At 40.7% G+C, this 24005-nt stretch overlaps 1 long non-coding RNA gene across 1 annotated transcript in view; it reads right to left on the bottom strand.

The window, feature by feature from the left end:
- The window catches only part of LOC115278926, a 148259-nt gene that overhangs the window by 113808 nt on the left and 10446 nt on the right, over window positions 1-24005 (bottom strand). The window contains exon 2 of the long non-coding RNA XR_003903119.1: window positions 22468-22570. This is a non-coding gene — a long non-coding RNA (uncharacterized LOC115278926). The remainder of the gene's footprint in view (window positions 1-22467; window positions 22571-24005) is intronic.

Raw genomic sequence — 24005 nt, 5'->3', positions numbered from 1 at the left:
TGCTCTTCCATAAAATAGTACTTTGAATGTAATTGGAGCTCATACCATGTTTGTAGATTGACTGATTAAGTGGTAGATTGAGAAAAAAATAATTAATTCAAGTTATTATCAAGAAGTACTGATTTGGACAACTTGAATACAAGCCAGCAGTCTTGAGAGAACAGTGTGGCCATCTGAGCTAGTAAAAACTTGGCAGGCATGTGCTGGTGTGTGTGCCGAAACACCGCACACCACCTATACTTCCACTAAGCGGGGTTCCGTTCCTGACTCAGACACAAGCTGCAAGATGAGCCTTCAAAGAGTTTAACACTTCTGAAGGGCCAGACAGACAGCAGTTGGAAAATAACAGAGAATGGTCTGCAGTCATGAGCTAAATTAAACAGAAATGTTAGAGTAGGTCCGAGAGGAGAGAAAACTCACAAACGCTACACCCAACGTGGACCCCCAACAAACACTGAGACATCGGTTTATGCAATTGTACGGAACTGGCTGAGCACATGCTTCTGAGCAAGAGAGAGCCCACTCTTTCGGATGAAACCTAATTCCGGAAAGATAGAAATGTTTGCAAATGGAAATGTTTTAATTGCCTTTTATTTTTAAGCAGGAAATGTAATATCTGTAACTGTACCTAATCATTTTCCTCTTATTATTTCACTTTCCTGGAAGTGGTTCATTTTGCTTCATTTTATGTCCAAAATGTAGAAACTACATAACTAGACTGACTGTATGCTGTGCTTCTAAACACATCTTGAGTTTGAATCAGATATATTGATGCTTGTGTAAGTCACCTAATCATGAAACGTGGCTTGTCTAGTTTACTTTGTAATGAAGTGTTCTTTAAAATGAGAACTTATTTTTTGTTGCAGAGGCTATGCATAGTAGCTTCTTAAATACAGAACAACTTCTCATGCCTGTGGAAACATGGGCTTACTTCCAGACACTTCTGGAAAGCAAATTCTGTAGCAGTTTAAATACTGCACTATGTATAATGTTTTTCAGTTGTAAAAAAAGTAATTATAAATCAATTAAAATTTTTTTAAATATTGAAATACAAATACACACGATTTCTTCCACTAGGCACCAAAAGCATAATCTTAGAGCCTATGACATTTTTCAAAACCCACCCATGACACACAAAATGCAACAAAATGTATTGGCTCTAAAATCAGAAAATTGCAGGCGCACCTGGGTGGCTCAGTTGGTTGAGGGTCCAACTTTGGCTCAGGTCATGATCTTGTGGTTTGCGACTTCAAGCCACACGTCGGGCTTTGTGCTGATAGCTCAGAGCCTGGAGTCTGTTTCACATTCTGTGTCTCCCTCTCTCTCTATGTCCCTCCCCCTGCTTGTTCTCTCTCTCTCTCTCTCTCTCTCTCTCTCTCTCTCTCTCTCAAAAATAAAGATAAAAAAAAGAAAAGAAAATTGCAAAATGGGAATTAATAAGTGCCATTTTTGTACCTACTGAATGCAACATTAAAAAAATGTATTTATGAGAGAAAGTGGGGGGAGGGGCAGAGAGAGAGGGAGAAGATGCAAAGCAGAGCCTGATGTGGGGCTCAAACCCACGAACCATGAGATCACAACCAGAGCCAAAGTCTGACTCTTAATCAACTAAGCCACCAGGCACCCCTAGAATGCAACATTTTTTAAGCTATCCAATATAACTAAATCTTAAGATAGTTACATATAAGTTAAAATGTACCACTTCCCTTATTAATATATATTTTATGATTTGGGACTCGTTTAAAAACAAGAGAACCTAAGACCTGCAAAGATCTTAAACTGGTCCTGAGTTTGGAGAGGTACTTCTGGGGGTACTTAGGTAGCTCAGTTGGTTAAGCATCAGTCTCTTGATTTCAGCTCAGGTCATGATTTGATGGTTGTGAGATCGAGCCCCAGCATCACTGGGCTCTGCGCTGGGCATGGAGCCTGTCTAAGATTCTGTCCCTCCCTCTCCCACTAGCGTGCGCTTGCTTGGTCTCTCTCCCCTCCCTCTCTGTCTCTGTCTTAAGAAAAAAAGAAATTGAACAGGCACCTCTATCTGATCAAGCTGTCATAGCTTTCATTTCTCTGTCAAATAACATATACAGCATACCTAAGAAATATTTAAGATATCAACAGGTATTATAAAAATTTTACATCTGTCTGCAGCCTCTGTATTAGCTGCTTCAGGCATTTGTTTCTGTTGACTACATTATTTGAGATGCTTTCAGTAAGGTTTCCTTTATTTTAGACACTGTTTAGTCTTCATTAAATATACAATTTCCTCCTGCTTTTTGCTCAGACCCTGGAACAAATTATTCATTGCTCTTCCCCACTGGCCACCCAGTTTGTGGTACTTTGTTAAAAACAAAAACAGAAACAAAACAAAAAAACAGCCCTCGTAAACTATACAATATCTCTAGGTTGAAATTCCAAATTCCAGCAAGAAGAAAACTGATCCATCTGGGGCCAGGTGCCCTTCTCTGCCCTAATTAACCATGGTCATGGAGCAGGATTATAACTTCTGAAGACCCAGTATGCACAAGAGACAAAGGTGGGGGGGGGGCGTGTCTTAGCCTGCATCCCTAGAGCCCTAATAGAGCAGGAGTCAAGAATTCAGTGCCAATGTTTTGTGTGGGAGGTGCAAAACCAGGGCAGCAAGAGTGAGGAAAAGGTAGGATACCATGCACCTCAGTCTACACCCATTGTCCTGGAGGCTGTGAGAGAAGGATGAGCAAATGCGGAAGTGGAGGAGTGCCTTACAGTCTTCCATGAAGAGAGGTAGAGTGATATACTCCATTCCACAAATGAAGCACCCTTTTTTTTCTTTTAAGAAAAACTATTTGGTGCCAAGTGACCAAAAGGTTCACAGGAATAGGAATCAGGGCCCCAGGAGTTTTGTGTTTGTTCTTGTCATCCATTTGGCTTAAGAATTTCCAGGGAGTATCAAGTTTAGAAGGCATCTAGTTTCTGGTTTACTGACAGATGTATTTTTTTATGGCTACTTTTGTGTTTTAATGAATATTTCAAAAAATAACCAAAATGTCAAATGTGCAAAATAGGTTTTAAAATAAATTAACCTGGAATATGAATGAATTATTTAAAGATTCAAATAATAGTACAGAGAACATTGTAGCAAAAATTGTGGGGATGGTTCACAAAAGAAGTTCATTCATAAATCTGCTGTTTAATTCTTTGTGCAACGTGCAAGATGTTTTGGTTCAGCCTGACGTTGAACAGTTCCAGTGGCCATTTTCTCCTGCTAATCCTTTCCCCATGCCTCTGCCAGGTCTTTCCTCTTTTCTTCCCCCATTAGTCTTGATTCTATCTTGTGAAGTCATACAGAATGGTTCTCTTGTTTTTTCTTCATGGCTGTCTTTTGAATATACGGGCAGATAGTAATCAAAACCGTCTTTTAATCTTTTACTCAGCGCTATTTCTACAGCCCTTTCTCATTGAGAATCTTTATATTCTCTTGTCTGTCATTTCATGAAGAAAGAGAGAGAATGCCCACATCTCAAGAGCAAACAATTCTCATGCAATCTGGCTGTGATTGTTCCAGAAGAATAATAAGGTTCAACAATTCTATAAGGCTCAAACTTTTGAAATTCTTACCTAAGAATCATTCACTTGATCCCCTCTGTAACTTTGCGAGGTGGACAGGTAACACTGGCCTCATTTATTAAGTCAAAAAACTAGGGGACAACAAATATTAAGTAATTTTCTTTCATTAGAAGACAAATAAGAAAATTTCTGAGCATAAAAATGGAGTCTCCATGCACTAATATTATTTGAAATTCATAGCCCAAGATGGAAGATAAGACGAAGGGAACCACTGGAAAAGAACAAGAAGGAAATAATGAAGTAAAAAATTAAAAAGAAAAATATATGGGCTCCAGAGAGGGGCAGATGGACAAATCAGAAGGAAATAGTGGGTATAAAAGAGGTGTCATGTTTTATTTGACTATTTCAGAGTAAATTGTCTTTCTTCATATTGATTCTTGAACTTGAGTTCCTTAAAGATAGAGCCTGCTGCTTTAGCGGTGCTAGGAAAGCCTCCTAAAAAATGAAATAAAATAATAAATAAAATAAAATATGAAGAAGTCTCATGACCAGCCCCAGGCTTGGTGACTATCTAGAAATTACAGGACATCATATGTAGTTATACCTACAGCCAAGATTTATTGCAGTGAAAAGGATATAAAGCAAAATCAAAAGAGGTAAAGGCACATAGAACAAAAGCCAAAGGAGACCAAAAGCGAACTTCCAAGGGGCCTGTCCTGTTGCAGTGACAATGACATACTTAATTCCTTCAGCAATGGGTTGCTGCAGCACATGTGAAATATTGCCTTCCCTAGAAGGTTGCTGGAGACCATGACCTAAGATTTTATTGGGAACTGGGCACATGAGCACCCATTGCCTGGTATGTACCAATGTTCCAGAATCCCAGAAAGACAGCAGGGATTCAGCATGAATGATACTGTTTGTACAAACAGTTTAAGCACAGTGAGCCACTCTTATCAGTTAGGGGCCATTTCAGTATTCACCATTCGAGTTCCTGGATACCAGCCAGGGCCGCTGTGGCAAAGAAGACTTCTGAAGGATGGCGGTCTCAGGTCTACTAAGTTAATATTCCCGCATACATAGTAAATGCTTCATCATTCTTTACTACAATCTCAGGTTGATTAGGCTCCAGAACAGAATTTCTTTCTTCCTCTTGGAAAAAGGGAGCCCTACCTGTTATATAAACAAATACCAGTTGTCAGAAATACACTGGGATAGTAGACAGACGACAAAGAGAAAGGCCAGGTAGCTAATGACTAAGTCCATCTGATGGATACATAAATCTTCAGTCCCACTGATGATCCATAAAGAACATTTCTCAGTCCCACTTGAGAGTTAGTACTGGCAACTGAGTTATTTCTGCTCCTTAAATCCAACCTAAATCTTTCCTTCTTATTGAACTGGGTCTTTCTATATGGTTTTAGAGAGCCTTCTATTTCCTATGGGAGCTCAGATGGTGACGACCTTACTGATCATTGGGGTCCACGATGATGTCTGCGTTAAGACATACCCAGAAGAAATGAGATGTGGTCTTTAGATCACCATGACAGGCTTTAATCTTTGAAATATACAAAAGTAATCAATTCAGATTACTTGAGGAAAGCATGTTAGGAGGTCTTCAGAGAAAACCAAGTCACTAATTAGCTATGTCTCCTTGGGCAATTAAACCTCCAAACCTCATTTTTTCTTATCTGTAAAATGAAAGAGGCAAGCTATGTGGCCTGCAAAGTCCCTTCTGACTCAAATACCCTTTGATGCAATGGGGTGCACAATACCGTATACACAGCACCACTGGCATTACTAAAAAGTCATGATGCTCTTGACTCAAATGCCTTTTATCCCACTCAAATTTAGGGGTGGGGTGACAGAAGCCAAGGAGCTGGGGTAGAGGAGGTGTGACATCAAAAGGAAAAAATGGTTGGGATTAAAAGAGCATCTGAATAAAAAAGCGGTCTTCCAAATATTCTCCCTACTCAGACACTTTTATTTGGATCATCAAGAACTATTTGTGCACCAAACTGAACTTCCCCTCTCTTGGTTTTTAATAATAAACCAGCACATTAATTTTTTAAAAAAGGAAATGATAGGGCAAAGACTCCATAAACAGCTAAAATGTTAATCACACAAAGGCTCCCAAAGCAATTTCATCTTGGACTCCTCATGGTTATGCATTAAAATAGGAATTTTCATCATAAAACTGGCCCGAGGACTGGCTGCCAGACAAGTGACATCTACTAGAGCTTGAATCCCTGGGCCACTCTTGAAAGGACAACCAGGACAGAATGTTCCAAAAAAAGGCATCTGCATAGATGGTGGTGGTGAGGCAACAAAGCGGGTACCAAATCCATGTTGTGGATACCAGATACTCTGGATATATTATCTCAGTTGATTTCAACAGCAGCTCAGAAGGGGATAAGATTATCATGCTCAGTTCACAGATGAAAATGAGGTTCAGAGAAGGTAGGTAACTTTCTCAAAGTCAAACAGTCACACAGTGTGTTAGCATTCCATTGACATGTCCTTGCTGCATAGAAAATTACAATATTGGCAGCTTAAAGCAACATAGTTGTATTACATCCTAGTTCTTAGGGATCAGGAGTCCAGGTATGACATTAGCTGAGTCTCCTGCTCAGCTTTCCCCAAGCTAAAATCAAGGTGTTGGTCAGGGCTGTGATTCTTACCTGAGGTTTGCAGTCCTCATCCAAGGTCACTAGTTATTGGCAGAATTCATGTCAGCCAGCAGAGGTCACATATTCCCTTGCCATATGACTCCATTAGTTAATTTACAACTTGGCTATTTGTTCCCAGGCCAGTCAGGCCCCTCCAGGATAATCTCCCATTTGGTTAACTCTAAGTCAACTGGTTAGTAACCTAACCATGGGAGTGCCAGCCTCTCATATTCACAGGTGCCACCCATACTTGGGGTTGGGGCAGGGGAGGCAGGAAGATGGTACAGGGTGAGAGAGACAGCTGGTCCCCTTAGAATTCCACCTGCCATGCAAAGCCAGTAAATGGCAGAGCTAAGGTATGACTTCAGGTCCGTTTACTTCCAAAGTCATGGTGCTGCCTATCCACCTGAGCCAGTCTAGGTTGAAGCAGGAGCCTAGACAGATACTCCCAATGGTCACAACTTATTCAGAAAATTGGAAAAGACAGGTGAAGCCCCAGCTGGCCTGAGTTACTCAGAGGGAAGGGTGGTGGCAAGATCTGTGCCCTTGTAAGTTTCTGGGCACAGTATCATCTCTGGATGAGATCATTCTAAGATTCCTTAAAGACAAATATTCTCAGTTGTAAAGGCCCAGACCATCAGCAGACACCTGGCTATGCTGCATCAGTAGCTACATTTCCTTATAGGTTGGATCCTCCCAAGGTTCCTTTCCTTCTGGTTCTTCTTTTTGCCACAATTACAAAGTGCCTGCTAAGAGCCAAGAACTCTGAAAGTCAGTGAGCATACACTGATGAAAAGACCAGCCCCGACCCCCAAGATCTTTAGATCTCTCTCTCTCTCTCTCTCTTTATATATCTATATGTCTATCTATTTTTTATTTATATGTATTTATATAATTTATATATTTTATTTATATATTTTTACACATGTATTTATATATAAATACACATGCTATAAGATATAACTTTATATATTTTATTTATATATTTATATGTTTTTTATTTATATATTTTTATTTATATATTTTACACACACACACACACACACACACACACACACACACACTATAAGTTAGAGAGGAAGGAGCTATTTCTCCCTGGGAAGAGTCCACAGAGTTCAATCTGACTCTAAAGAGGAGGAGGGTGTTGAGTGGATTAGATGAGAAGTAGTGGGTGTTGGGTGGGGAGGACATTAGAAACAGAGGAAACAACTTCCTTGAAACTCTTCAGTGGCTCCCCATGGATTCTTGAGAAAAAATTCAGGGCCTTAATATGACCTAGAAGCTCCTATATGATGAAGCTTCTCCTTCCTTTCCAGACAATGCCCCTCCTTAACACCTGCGGTCTGGATTCATCACTGGTGATTCACATGTGTGGTTTCCTCTCTTGGAACATTCTTTACCAGTATACTGTTACCACACACAATTCCCCCAACCTACCTTTACACACACACACGCGCACACACACACTTGTCCTATCTAATTACTATTTATTCTTCAGGTCTTGGATTAGATATGACTTCCTCTAGAAAGCCTTCCTCAGTGCCGCAGCTCTGATTTAAAATGCTTAGTGAAGGTGCTCCTATAACATTGTATGCATTACCAGCAGAGCATTTATCACAGTGTCTTGTACCTGTCTCCTTGAGGCTAGTAGAAGATATAACACAACCGACTTAAGGAACCAGGCTTATCTGCTCACTCTTCCATCTCCAGGAATTACTGGTTACTTAGTAGATGATCAAAAACTATTTGTTGTATAAATAGACAACGGGCACAGAGGCAACTCTTGTTCATAGAAGAAAATTAAGGGTATCATAAACTAAATGGAAACTAAGTCTTCCATAGCCTAGTGCCTGCACTGGGGTATATGACATAGATATAAGCAGAGAGTTTATGTATCTAAATTATATATATGTGTGTGGAAATATATACATGTATATATGATACATGTATATAGCACATGTACATATGAGGTATACATATATCATATATCTATGATAATACTTAAAGGATGATCAGAGAAAAGAGAGACAGTTCTTAAAAAAATATTTAGAATTCTGATTTTCTGTTGGAATCACAGTCAAAAAATCAGAACATTTTTTATAGCTAGCCATTCCTAAAATCTTATATTGGCTTGATAACAAATGATTCCCAAAACTACAGTGGCGTAAAGCAAAGGTTTATTTCTTGCTCACAATGCATTATCATTACTCCAAATATTGGTCACTCCAAACTCGGGCTGAGAAAACATCATCTATCTCCAATATATCTATGGAGAGAAGAGACATGATGAATCTGAATTGCTCATCTTAGAAGTGACATATGTTCCTTTCATCTGTATTCCATTAATAAAGCATATTCACATGGCCACTCTTGACTTCAACAGGCCAGATACGTATACACCTCACAAAAGAAGGGGTTCTTCAAGGAGGGAAAGTGAAATATTTAACAAACAGTCATATAATCCATCACACCATGCATCAGCAGGCTGCGAGCCTCTTTTCTGACATTTGGATCTTCCCTTTTCATTTTTGCCAATTAAACTTTACAGTACAACCCTGCAGTTGTAATGAAGAAAACAAGTTAAGGTTCTAGAGAAAGGAGAAAGAACCAGAGTGCTCAAGTTGGGACAGTCCCTACAGTTCACATAGTCACAGCAAAAACTGGCTCAGAGAACCTGATGGTTTCCCCAAGGCAACCGTGAATCATGTGATACCTAAGACCAAATTCCAAACCACTAGTCTCGGGATTTAGGATCATTCTTCCATTGTCTGCATAAGATAACCCAACTTAATGGCTGTGAATCAGACCCATGGCTTTGCACAGCATAGATACAGCTCCTGCCCTTGAACCTGATTCATGGTCCTGCTGAGAAAACTCCCCCAGTGCAATGAGCTACAATAGGGCTATTCTCAAACCAACTGTCACTGTTGAGAGGCTGTAACTATGCTCAGTTCTTTGCCTGTTTTATAGCTGGGTACTGACATAATGAGAACATCTACAATAAAAACATCTATGGGGCTTTGTTTCTTTTGTATAAATTCATTGTCCAGAATTTGGCAACCCCATGTCCTGATGATTTATCAGAATTAGTGTATTTATTTATTTTTTTAAATGTTTTTATTTTTATTTTTGAGAGAGAGAGACAGCATGAGCAGGGAAGGGTCAGAGAGAGAGGGAGACACAGAATCTGAAGCAGGCTCCAGGCTCTGAGCTAGCTGTCAGCACAGAGCCTGATGCGGAGTTTGAACCCACCAACCGTGAGATCATGACCTGAGCCAAAGTCGGAGGCTCAACCAACTGAGCCACCCAGGCGCCCCAGAATTAGTGCATTTAGGAAGGAGCGCCTTGCTAAACTGAAACCTGTTCTCTTTATTTTACCCAAACTCTGATATTGTCACGTAGCTTCAATCAAACCCAGGTAGCTATCTTTAAGTAAAAAACAACAACAACAACAACAACAACAACAAAACAATTCTTCTCCTAAATCCTATCTATTTTAATCTTTATATGCTCCTTGATTGTATAATGAACACTATTTCTTTATCATTTTCTTCCCTACTGACATTCCATGTAATCTGACTACATAATCTGAAGGCTACCTTCACTTATGAGTTGGTCAAATCTTAGAAATGGCAAAAAATGTAATGAAACAGACCATCCTTAGTTTTTGTCCTTAGTTTTTAATATAAGCTTTTCAATATATTGTGGATTAAAAAAATTTTTTTAATGTTTTATTTATTTTTGAGAGAGTGAGAGACAGAGTGAGCAGGAGAGGGTCAGAGAGAAAGGGAAACACAGAATCTGAAGATAGGCTCCAGGCTCTGAGCTATCAGCACAGAGCCTGACGCAGGGCTTGAACCCACGAACCGTGAGATCATGACCTGAGTTGAAGCTGGACACTCAACTGACTGAGCCACCCAGGTGCCCCAATATATTATGGATTTTATGTCCTTCAAATTGTCTGTGTAAAAACAAGGAGCACATACTCCAATGTTCTCAAATCCTTAAGAAAAATATATGTGCATACTAATGCACACTATTAGCATTTTGTTTATTCTCTGATTTTTTAGTCCATTATTTTACTCTCTCGTTTTCTGTTTTTGATACATTTATGGCTGTACTTTTTTTCTTCTAAAGTACTCATGGTATTGATGTGCAAGCTCAGTGCTAAGAACTGAGCAAATAGTAGACATGTGGAGGAGTCTGAGGACACAAAGATTGGGTTATTCTAACAAATGAAATGTTCACTACCCATAGAGAGGTTAAAATTTTTTCTGACAACCTTAGGATTTGGAGTCTAAAAAAGTTGCTTTGGGGGCGCCTGTGTGGCTCAGTCGGTTAAGCCGCCGACTTCGGCTCAGGTCAGATCTCACGTTCGTGGGTTCGAGGCCCGCGTCAGGCTCTGTGCTGACGGCTAGCTCAGAGCCTGGAGCCTGCTTCCAGTTCTGTGTCTCCTTCTCTCTCTGACCCTCCCCCTCTCATGCTCTGTCTCTCCTGTATCAAAAATTAATAAAACATTTTAAAAAATTAAAAAAAATAAAAATAAAAAAGTTGCTTTGGGGTTCCCCCACCCCAAAATTGGATTCTGACACCCTCTTCTTATTTGCTGGCTCTGGGCTAAGGATATATAGAAGTAGCTTGTGTGGCTTATTTTAAACAGCTCCTAGAAATTTGATAAGTGAATTCACCTTCTAATGATTTGTTGTTCTGCAATTTATATCCACACATACACATATATAACACAGGTGTAGTATTTCCCTGAGGGTTCTTCAATATAAATAAACTCAACGATGTCATGTCAGACAAGGGAAATTCTTCAAAGAAAGCCCACTTGGCATACAGAATCCAGATAGCAAGAGTATATCTGGATAGGTGGACTGTGTGCTGAAAAGCTGCTCTCTACAATGCCAGAGTGTGGAAAAGTTAAAAAGTTTGGTTATTTGAATACAACTATTCTTAGAAGACATCAGCAAGGACTGGACAGATGACTGGACTAGGATAAAGAAGCCATCTTCATGCCCTGGAGATCTAGGAACTTGACCTGCTCCATGACTTCATTTTCACAGCTCAGCTTCATGTGCTTTTGGCCATGCTAACTACACTTTGGCCCCTTCTCTCTTTGCCTAAAAACAGCTGACATTATATAAATATATTGCCAAATACCACGATTCTATACCACAGTATCCTTCCCATATTAATTATTCTCCTGCATATAAAAATAGCACATGTTCACTATAGAAATACTGGAAAATAAGAAAACTATAAAAAAGAAAAATTATATGAAATGCTATTGCTCAGACATAAAACTTCTAAAATATTTGGTATACTTTTTTCAATCCTTTTTATCTAGGGTGTCTTCATCTGTATCACCCTATCTACACATCCATACACAGAACCCACATCCAACACACATGCACAGAGGAAGCCATCCTCCATCACTTACTAGAAAATTACTTAACCTTTTTCCTTCTTAGTTTTCCTACCTGTAAAATGCTGATAAAAGTAATGCCTGCCTCGCACAACTGGTATAACAATTAAATCAGTGAGTTAGTATATATGAATGCTTAAAGCTTTGTCTGGCCATTATGGATACTCAACAAATGTTGGCTACTATAATCTTACCATCTACATAGTAAGTATAAGCTTACTGTTTCCCTTTTTCTTAATTTAATATAAAAATACAAACTGTCTCCCCACCTTCACTGCTATAACCTTACCCTAGGCTAGCATCATCTCTCTCCTGAATTACTGCCATGATAATTTACTTGATGTCTTCAGTAGGACCTACAGTCTAGTCTCCAGATAGCTGATAGGATCATTTGTTACAAATATAAATCAGACCATATTGCTCTCCTGCTTAAAACTTTCCAATGATTTCCAGTTACACATAGAATGAAATATATTTACCTATATATTATATATACACATACATATGTGTATATGTGTGTGTGTGTGTGTGTGTGTGTGTGTGTGTGTGTACACTATATACACTATATTCATCATTTAGGGATTTGACTCTACTTCATGCCATAGAACTCTTGCTCATGTAGCCCAACCAAATGGGAATCTGGAGGCCGTTTTTCAGGAATGAGAGTAAGAGCCTCAGGATGCCATCAAGTTCCCAGGTACCTTTCAACTTCCAGCTCCAAAATTGTTAGCCCAAAGCTCTCGATCTCATGGTGGCAAGGCGCTGCTCCATTTTTAGGATTGTCCATGTTCCAGAAAGAAAGAAATAAAAGGGCAAAAGTCAAAGTCACCCGTCCACACACTGATTTCATTGGACATCGTTATTGGCATGGACATACCAATCCCCACCCCAGTCCCTACTTCAGGTATAAGAGACACCAGGAAAACCAGTATTTTAATTATATCACATTGATGCTTGACATTAAACTGGTTTCCTCAGTGAGAAAGAAGAGAGATGGGGCGTTAGGGTGAGCAGCCAGCAGTATCTGCTAGCCGCTGGCCTACAGCACCCTTCCTCAGGCCTACCTGCTCTGCCTCTCTCTCCTTGACACAATGCTGAGACACACTGGCCTTAGTCCTTAGCGTCCACCAAACATCTGCCTGACTCGTGAGAGGTCATTAGCCTTGCTTTCCCTTCTGCCTAGAAAGTTCTACCCAGTAGTTGGCACATGACTGGCTCCTTCTCTTCATCAGGTCATAGTAAAAATGTAACCTCTTCAGGGAGTCTTGATTCCCTGTGCAGGGTCACCTCTCATCTCCCCCCGCCCAATTTCCTTCACAAGTCTTATCACTAGTTGAAATTACACTGTTTTAACTTATTTGTTTCTTGTGTATCTCCTTAACTGGGACATAAGATGCGAGAGAGCTGGGCCTTTACTCTTGACTATATCCCTAGTGCTCAAAACAGAGCCTGGAACATACCAAGTGTTAGATTTGGTGAACAAATGTTTAATGCATTACAATCACATTCTGTTTTCGTTCAATGCTATTCAAGAGATTTAACAGCTTTAAAATATGCCACTGAAGAAATGTTAACACTATTAACTGCTTCCTATGGCTTGCTACTATACTAAGCTGAATAATGGTCCCCCAAACATGTCTACATCATAATCCCTGGAAACTGAGAATGTTACCTTATATGGTGAAAGGGACTTTGCAGATGAGAATGAATTAAAGATCTTAATTTTAAGAGATTAGGCTTAAAAAATATTATCTTGGATTATTTTCATGGACCTGATGTAATCCTAGCAGTCCTCATAAAAAGAATACAGGAAGAGTCAAAATTAGAGGAGAAGGCAACACGATGAGAAATCAGATTGAAATGATGAGCTTTGAAGAAGGAGGAATAGGGTCACAAGCCAAGAAACATGGGGGGCTAATAGAGCTGAAGAGAGACCAGGAAACAATATCGCCCCAGAGACCTCACCACAAATCAATCCTGACAGTGTTGGAGTCCTTTTGAAGCACCCAGCTTGAGCAATGGAAACCTGAGGAAGGTAGAAGGCCCCCAAGTGACCTCCTACCTGCTGGCTAAATACAAACAGGCCCATTAGACCACCCACCTCACAATACCCATAAGCCCTAGCTGACCAATGGGTTACTTACACCTAGATACATGTATCAAAACTGGAAAATTCCATATGTTCCCATACCTCCTCACCTCCCCCTTTATTACAGCCTCCATCCACCTCCTCATGGCAGACAGTTTCTCCTTCACTGTCCTGCCCCCTGCTTCCTTGGAATGTGTTCAATAAATGTCTATCTCCTTTATTCTACCTTGGGTGAATTCTTTCACTGCCCATGCCTCCAGCCTCCACCCAAATGGGTCACCCTGCACACACCTCGACTTTAGCCCAGCGAAACTGACTGCACACTTCTGACCTCCGAACTTTAAGAATGGATATGTATGTCAAAGTCACTAAATCTGAAGCACTTTGTTGCAGCAACAATAGGAAACTAATACAAACATTTAGGTTTTTTCCCCCCTAAGTATTTACTTAGATAACATGATGTTGTAAAGAATTTCATTTCCGAGATATTTTTGCCCACCTCTCCAATGATTTCATTAGAAAGAATAGATCCCTAGAGGCAGAATTCCAGTAAGCCTGCACCACCACGCAACCTCCCTAGCTGTGCCTGGACAGATGCCTGAGCAGCCTGGCTGTTTAGAAGTCTGCTATTTTGAACCATAGCCACAGGGCCTATGAAGAATTAGCCCACTTTGTGCAACAATCACACAAACACAACGAGATTGCTTTCCAGGGGAAAGAAGGCATATAAAAAATACAGAGAAACAAGGGTGTTTTTTTCCTTTTTTTCATTCTTATCATTCACATGATAGCAGAGAAGTGGGAAGGAGGTATGAGTTAAAATATAAGACCAGAAAAAGCTCAAGTTCAGCTCCAGATATCTACCTGCCAGATGGGCCTTTGAAGTGCAAAACAGGATCAGATCCCTAAGGGAGGACTGACACACAAGTCCTGACCTGTGAATTAATCTGAAAAGCCTCCGGAAGTGAACAGACCAACAGACCGCAAGCTTAGGGTGTGGTCTGTGTAGGCTGCTTGGCCAGGGTGATCTCCATGACAAAAGAGAGAAATAATCTACTTGCTGGGGGGGGGGGGGGGCAAGTGACCTGTGTGAGGTTCCTCAGGGAAGAGCATGTCAATGACCCTCTCTCGGCACAGATGAGGAGGCCATTGCAAATAATTCAGTATGGAAACTCATGAATGATTGACTTCTGTGTTCTCCAAAATTTTCCTGCATTCCACCCCAGACCCTTGCAAGTCAAAGTGTGTTTTGTATACCAGCAGCATCACCATTGCATGGGAGTTTGTTAAAAATGCATTTCTCTGGGTGCCAGGGTGGCTCAGTTGGTTAAGCATCCAACTTCGGCTCAGGTCATGATCTCTCATATTCATGACTTCAGGCCCCACTTTGGGCTCTGTGCTGACAGCTCAGAGCCTGGAGGCTGCTTCAGACTGCGTCTCCCTCTCTGCCCCTACCCTGCTCACGCTTTGTCTCTCTCTCAAAAATAAATATATGTTCCAAAAATAATTTAGAAATGCAGATCTCAAGCAACAACCAGACCTTATAGAATCAGTAACTACATTTTAACAGTATCACTGCATGATTCTTAGGCACATTAAAGTTTGAAAACATAAGCTCTAGAGTCCAGGCTGCATGAAAGCAGAACCTTTGTTGGCTTTGTTCAGTGCTGTACTTCCAGTGCTGCAAACACAGGCTGCCATTACTTGGAGGGGCTCAATAAATATTTGTTTTATGAATGACTAAATGAGTGAATACACCGAGCCTTGCACGTTGAAGCTGAATTTGAAAAGATGAGGTACTTGCATATTATATTCTTTGTATTTTACAAACATACCCACATATGCATGCATGCACACATGTATTAAAGCTGAAGAATATGTTTTGAATCCATACTTCAGGTGCAAAAGCACAACCTAAAGTAGCAGCACTGAGCAGGAGAGGGGCACAGAGAGAGAGTCTCAAGCAGGCTCCATGCTCAGCACAGAGCATGACGCAGGGCCTGATCCCGTGACCCTGGGATCACGACCTGAGCCGAAATCAAGAGTTGGATTTTCAACTGACTCAGCCACCCAGGTGCCCCAAGATCAACTTTTTTCCTGGCCATTGTGAAAGCTGAAATCCAGAGAAGACATTCATATTAGAGAGCTGAATGAGTCTGGAGAAGTTACTCTCACAGTGGAAAAGAGGATGTAGTCTGTGGTTCACCCCACTGTCAAAAAGTCACACCTCTCCTGGATCAAGACTCAGAGGAATGACAGCCCAGGATCCTGAATCAGACGGGATCTAGGGAGGCTGGCCCTAAACATGGGTCTGACAGACCACTGATTCCTGCTCCATCCTTGGCATAAATGCAGCTTTGCTGACTTCTTTCTAAGAGTCATTCATACCAGAGAGCAATGAAGTCACCATGACCCTGATGGCCTGAAGATTTTGGGGATGACGTGAGCCTCGCAGAATGCTGAGTGATCCTACCAAGGGGCCTCTGTGATGACTGAGATTTAACTTTCTCTCAGCCTTGTGATATAAAGACTGAGTCTTACTTCATTTCACTTAAAGAAATAAAGAAGTGTGACATTTCCCTTGTTTATCATTTCTTTTTAATTTTTTATTATGAATATTTTCAAAAGACACAAGGGGCAAAAAGGAAAAATTTTTCATGGAACCTTCATTACCTATTATCTAGTCTCAAGGAATATCAACATATTGCTGAACTTATTTTATCTGTACCTCCCGCTCTTCATGCTGGTAATTTTTATTTAACAGTATACTGAGGTATAATATTCTTGGAATTCACTCATTATAGGAGTACAAGTCAATGATTTTTAGTAAAAGTATATAGATGTGCAAATGTCACCACAAACCAGTTTTAAAGTATTGTCATCACTCTCGAGCCCCCCCGACTCCCCCCTCCCCATTCCTGTGTCTGTTTACAGTCTATTCCCAGACGAGCCCCAGGACTGCTCATCTGCTTCAGTCTCTATAGATTGTCTCCCAAGCTCAATAGAGAGAATTACATGATACGAAATCTTTAGTTTCTGGATTCCCTCACTTAGCATAGCAGTCTTGAGCTTTCTCTGTGTTGTAGCATATATGAGGAGGTCTGTTCTTTTTATTATTCAAGAGTATTCCAGTGTGTGATTATACCACATTTTGTTAAAGCATTTTCATGCTGATGGACATTTGGATCTAGTCTGAGGTTTTTGTGTTATAATAACAGTGCGAACATTCACTTAAGTTTTGTGTATATATTTTCATTTTTCTTGGGTAGATATGTAAGTGAAATTGCTGAAATCATATGGTAGCTTTTTACATTTTTTTTAATTTAAAAAATTTTTATTTTAGGGAGACAGAGTGTGGGCACATGAACAGGGGGGAAGGGGAGGGGCTGAGAGGTGGGAAGGGGTGGGAAGGAGAAGGGGAGAGAGAGAGAGAGACAGACAGACAGACAGAATCTTAAGCAGACTCCACACTCAGACACAGGGCTCAATCCCACGACCCTGGGATTACGACTTGAGCTGAAATTAAGAGTCAGACGCTCAACCAATTGAGCCACACGGGCGCCCTTCATATGGTAGCTTTTTAAGAGACTGAGAATCTGTCTTCCAAAGTAATCTCCTATCAGCAATGTGTGAAAGTTCTAGTTTCTCAATACCCTCCTCCACACTTACTTTTGTCTCTTTTTTATTATAAGCATTGTGGTTTTCATTTGTATTTCCCTAATGTCTAATGATGTTGAACATCCATTCAAGTACTTATGAGCCCTTCGTGAATCTTCTCTAGTAAAAAGTTGATTCAAATATTGTGCCTATGTATTAAATGGGATTTCCATCTTATTATTAAAAGTTTTTATATATTTCAGGCAAAAGCCCTTTATGAAATATATGATTTGCAAAATTTTTTGCAAGCCAGTCTGTAGCTTGACCTTTCATTTGATTAATGATGTTTTTTGAGGTCTTGTGACCATGGATGGTGACAGTATCTGCTCACTCAGAATGTGCAGGGGCCTCACTTACCTACAATTAGTTCATTTGACTACAACGGATGACTAGGAAACCAATTTCAATGGAAACTTCTGAACCTTTACAAAGCACCAATTTCTGCGTCTGGAGAAACCAGTTCTGGACCAGCTTCTGGCTCACAGGATGGCCCAGGAGAGTGGCACATAGGGGACAGCAAAATCCCTAAGGATTGTGATAGCAGTGGAGGAGACTTAACATCTTCCAATTCCCAAACATGGGATATTTTTCCATTCATTTTTATTTTCTTTAATTTTTGTCACCGTTTTATAATTTTCAGCATACAAGTCTTATGCTCCTTTCGTTAAATTTATTCCTAAGTATTTTATTCTTCATGGTGTGACTGTGAATGAAAGTGTTTTCTAAATCTCATTGTCAGCTTGCTTATTGTCAGTATATAAAATTACAATTGATTTTTATAAATCGATCTTGTATCCTGTGACCTTGATGAACTCACTTATTATTTCCAGCAGTTTTTTTTCCCGGAGGTCTCCCTAGGACTTTATACATACGAGTAAGGCATTTTTTTGCATTGTGTGTTTATGTGATAAAATTCATAGTGACCTGATTTTAAATTAAACAAATTTGAATGCACTCAAAATTGTTCCAATTATATCACAGTGTTGCATACGCTTCAAGGGCAGGTGAGAGCTGTCACTGGGCCATGCTGGGAATCACAGGTCATCTGCAGCCTGTCTTACCGCTTCCACATCCTTATGAGACAGCCTTTTAGTCGGGGATTTGGCCAAAATGTGCCTATAACTATAGGATAGTGTCAGAGGGGGAATATTATTGAGAATTACTGCCATTGGAAGATTGCTTGAGCTAAGATATGCCTTCAAGAAGATTCTCGGGAGTCAGAAATGGTCTTCAGGAGCAGCATGAGAAAAAACAAACCAGAAGGCAATGTGTTTTGATGAGCCCATATGAAAAGTATAAAAATGTAAGAAGAGGTATCTTCCCTACTTCACAGAGGATATAGATAATGATGCAAAATTGGCATTTTGAGTCCTGCACAGAGGATACAATTCAAAGGACGAGATAAAGTTAGTGAAAAGGGAGGTGTGACAATGAGTAACTTATTGCCATAAAAGTCAAACAATCCTAAGATTGTAATCTAATTGAATCACAACATACTGAGTTAGCATGTGTAAAGCACTTAGCAGAGTTTGGTTAATAATAAATGTTCAATAAATAGATGGTAGCTGTTAATAATGCTACTATTACTTTTGCAACTAAGACGAGAGGCATTCTGTGACTGTATAGTCAGTATTTCTATTGCTAAGAGCAGTTCCCTGCTCAGTTTGATGGTCATTTCAAAGTCCATTGTCATGGGTTTCTGGAAGTAGATAAGGCAGTTCAGGATAGAGGTGGGCTTCAGAAGAAAAAGCTAAGAAAAATGACAAACACCAAAACCCATGGAACCACCTGTGGAAATCACAACTACACATTGCTTTTCCCATGGCCATTGTGGCATTCTTCACAGTAGCCAAGAAAGGGAAGCAACTAAGTGTCCATCATGTATATGAAGATAAATATGTACACACACACACACACAATGGAAGGAAGAGATGAGAAAGAAGGAATTTCTGTTATTTGTGGCAATAGAGAATGGATTTTGAGGGCATTATGCTAAGAGAAATAAGTCAGAGAAAGATAATCACTGAATGATAATCACCTACATAGGGAATCTCAAAAAGCTAAGCTCGTAGAAACAGAGTGGAGTGGTAGTTACCAGGGGCTGGGGAACAGGGAGATATTGAGGAGATGTTCAAAAAGTACAGACTTCCAGCTATAAGACAAATGCATTCTGGAGATCTAATGTATAGAATGGTGACTATAGCTAATAATGCTGTATTATAAACTTGAAAGTTACTATGAAAGCAGATATTAAACATTCTTACCACACACACACACAAATAGTAATTATGTAATGTGATGGAGGTGTTAGCTAACACTATTGCAGTAATCATTTTGCAATTTATAAGTGTATCAAATCAACGCATTGTATGTCAAACTTACATAATGTTATATATCAATTACAGCCCAATAAAGCTGGGGAAAATAGACAACAAAGTGCTTGTAGAGAGACTAGTGAATAAATGCGTGCATCTGTACATGAGAGTGTTTATATTCAGAAAATCTATTTCAAGCTTATTTGTAATCATATTTAATTGCATCTTTAATTTCTAAATTGCTAGATTAAGAAACAAGCTCCCTTCTCATTGATACTGCAATTGCCTGCCAAAAAGGAGGCTGTGTGGACAGAGACTCCAGCCTGAAGGGGCAGTTTCAGAACAAGAGACCTCTCCTTCCCTCCCCTACCTACGCTCTCCTTGCCTCCTTTCCTCACCCCTGCTCCAGCTAAAGCACAGCCCTCTAACCCTTGAGGTTACAGTATCATTGATTTAGGAAGAAAGGTTCTTTTGGCTACATCTAGTTCATCTGATTATGACATACAACCCAGAAACCAAGTTCAACTTGGTGGGAAGATTTTTGGACCGTACAAAGCACAAGGATCCACATCTGGAGAAACCACTGGTATCTTGTCCAGCCCCTGTGCTCCAAGTAACTGAAAGCCAAAGCCTGCCTGACAGGATGGCCCAGGACTGGGGTCACCAGAAGTGGCCTGAATGCAGTAAGGTAGTAAGAATGCTCAAGTGGCCAGCCCGTTCAGAAGAAAGTGGCATTGTGGGGGCTTCCTGGTCAGAAGGCATTCTCTGTCCATCTCAGACTGTCTGGTCCTAAGCAGACAGATGATCCTACAGCTGGCAGAGAGAGAAATAACCAGGTTGCTGAAAGAAGGGAGCAGGCACACTGATTTTATCTGTGTGATGCCTGGCACATAGGGGCTGCCGCCTCGCGAAATGCTGCACTGAATGTAGTGAACATCCTAGACTCAACTTTGCCACGTGGCAAGTGAAGCCATTTCCCTTCTTTCTCCATTCCTCCTTCTGTGTATTGAATATGTAATAATTTCTACCTGCAAGGTTGCACCTAGGATTAAAAAAAGGGAACATACTCTAGAATGTTCTTTGTGAGGTCCAAAGCATCACATGAATAGGAACCAAAAATTGACAAGTTGCCTCCATGGTGCTATGTCTCAACCTGGCCCAGATATTTATGTTTAAGTGGCCAGAAGCATGGCCTATTTTCTTACTGACATTCTTCTAACAAAGATAATTTAAGTTAGAAGATTATACATATTATTTTAATAGAATTCTATAAAGTTATTTTCGCTTGATTGAAATGGTTACACTTTTTTTTTTTTTTTTGGTCCCTGACTGGGTCCCTGTACAAAACTACATTGTTTATTATTGCTCTAATTGGTTCCCTTGTTTCGGCCTGACGGCCTCTCAGATTCATCCTTCACACACACTGCCAGCCTGCTGTGGCTCAAAGACAAATCCGAGGTTGACTCCTCTTTCTCCCTAAAGACCCATATCCAATCAGTCAAGTCTTATGGATTCTGCTTCCTTAATATCTCTCAAATCCATCCATTTCTCTCCATCCCACCTGACATGCTTCCATTTTAAGTCACTATCATTTCTCACTGGAAACTAATGAACTAGCAGCCCACAGGGTCACTCCTAGGGGCCCCCTGTGTTGCTCTTTTCTCTCAATTCCTTTCTCCACACTGCAGCCCGAATGATCTTCCTGAAGTGCAAATGTTGACATGTAACTACCTGCTGGGGGCTGTGACTGCCAGGATCATCAGGATAAAATCCCAGCTGCTGGACCAGGTGTTCCTGCTCTTTCAGGCTCAGGTTCAAGCCCTGGCTCAGCTTTTTGACTGACCTTGCACCACTCATGCCGTACTTTCCCTCTGGCCATTCTTAGCTACATAGACCTCCCCATGCCAAGTTCTCACTCCAGGAGGATGCCTCCTCTGCTACGGCTCCATGCCTACTGCCTTCATGGGCCCTGTCTCTTCACTGTCATCACCTCCTTTGGGGATCCTCCTCAGGACCCATACGACTGGGCTAGGTGCTCTTGCTCTGTACCTTCACACCACTTACCACCTTGTTTACTTTCCTATCTGCACTTTTACTTATCTATTTGCTGTTCTGGCTCATCAACTAGTCTATCAACTTCCCAAGAGCATGAACGGATCTTTATTCCTGGTATATTCCAGTAGTGGATGTTGAATTCTCGCACAGATTTCTTCCCATCTCCTAGCTCCTGGGGATACTGATAACTGATGGCTCAAAGCCAAGTCCTTTACTGGGCATTGCCTCAGGCTGCAAAGAATTTCCTTCCCTGCAGCCACATGCCCCTCTCAGGGACACTGGGCCACCAACTACTGGGTGACATTGGCATACAAAGGCCTGGCCTCCTTTCCACTTTGAGACAACTCTAAAGGGTTAGCTCCAACACTCCTGGTGAGACTGAGCTGGGCCTCAGCTGCAACCCCAGGAAGCACTTGTTTCTATCCCTGCCCTGTCCTGCTAGCCTCACTTTAGTTCAGGTGTCTCTCCCCAAAATATTCCCCAGTAAACCATGTGCACTCAATTCACCATTCTCTGTCTATTCCCAGGGAACCCAGTCAAAAACAGTCCTCATCTCCAAAAGAGTTCCTGGCACATAGTAGGTGCTCAAAATGTAACTGACATATGAACAACCAATGGACAAGTGCCTTTTTGAAGCCAACTCTCAGAGCAGAAAATTTGTATCACTCATGTTTCCATTTCTAGCGGCCAGAACAGGGCCTGACTACTTACTGGCTTGAATGGTCCTTCCAATGTTCTCTCTTATGGCCAAGGGAGCAGTCTTCTGGAGGCATACGACTCCTTTCTTTAGCCATCAGGTCCAAAGTGATACAAGCTAGAAGCATCAAGGGAATGTAACATTACTCTGCATAATAATGAATTTTACTGCCTTCAAAGGAAGAAAAAATTATGTGGCAAATTACAAATCAGTTAAAAAACACTATTTTTCATCAGAGGTTAGAGGAATGGTGTTCTCCCTGAGAATTAAAATAACCTTATGGAGAACTATGTGCTGTTCTAACAGATCTTAAGAGGCTTTTTAAAAAGGAGTATCTTCAGGAAGATCCCCCAATGGACCTGCCATGGAGGATATGTGCCCACCTGAATGATGCTGGGAGACATGAAACACCATGACCCCCTCGTCCTGAACCACTCTGCAGCTCTTTAGTTTATCAGAAGAAAATACTGATTGTCCAAATAAAAAGTCTGTAGGATTCTACACTGAACTCAATGGCTTGGACTTGGGGAAATGTCTTAATGAGGGAAATCACAGTGGGTCCTAGAAGGACCTAATGGGTAAAGGTTGGAGTTTTCCAAAACATGAATAGAGTTAGAATGGAGAAATCCAGATGATAAGGCTCTCTAGGACAGAGGGGCAAAACTGGGGATAGGGAAGTTAGACTAGAAACTGGAGGTATTGACACATCGGAGAAAGGGTTGACTTCTCAGTCAACACACACACATCTGGACCCTGGGGAAGTTATATTTAGTACTTGGCTCTACTTTTTTCTTTATAAACAGACTTTTTTTTTTTAGAACAGTTTTAGGTTCCCAGCAAAATTGGGCAGAGGGTACAGAAAATCTTCACATACCCTCTGCTCCCACACATGCATAGCCTCCCCCATTATCAACATCTCCCAGCATTGTGTACATTTGCTATGACTGATGAACCTACCCTGATACATTATTATCACCCAAAGTCCATAGTTTACATTAGGGTTCATTCTTGGTGTTGTATATTCTATGAGTTTGAATAAATGTATAATAATATTTACCTACAATTATAGTATCATGCAGAGTAGTTTCTATCTCCTAAAAAACCTGGGTCAATTCCCTTTAAAATTACCAGTCTGGGGGCACCTGGGTGGCTCACTTGGTTAAGCATCCACTCTTGATTTTAGCTCAGGTCATGATCTCATGGTTTGTGAGGTTAAGCCCTGTGTACCACTGCACACTGAGTGTAGAACCTGCTTGGGATTCATAGTCTCTCTCTCTCTCTCTCTCTGTCTGTATGTCTGTCTGTCTCACTCTCAAAAATAAATAACTAAACTTAAAAAAATTACCCTGTCCTTCCGCAAAGAAAGTTATATATGTGTATACATGTATCCACACAGCTTGATACTCTAAAGTGGTAATTCTGGAGAGGCAGAGGGTTGAGATCTAGAATAATTCTATTGAGGAGTAGCCTTCTGGACTTCCATGTGCTCAGGTTCAGTATCATGAGCAGGGGCCCATCACCAAACAAGAAGTGTCAGTGAAGAGCCACAGGG

Source organism: Suricata suricatta, chromosome 15, assembly GCF_006229205.1.
Source record: "Suricata suricatta isolate VVHF042 chromosome 15, meerkat_22Aug2017_6uvM2_HiC, whole genome shotgun sequence".
Lineage (NCBI taxonomy): Eukaryota > Metazoa > Chordata > Mammalia > Carnivora > Herpestidae > Suricata > Suricata suricatta.
The sequence above is the reverse complement of the archived record's forward strand: the minus strand, read 5'-3'. Positions and strand labels throughout refer to the sequence as shown.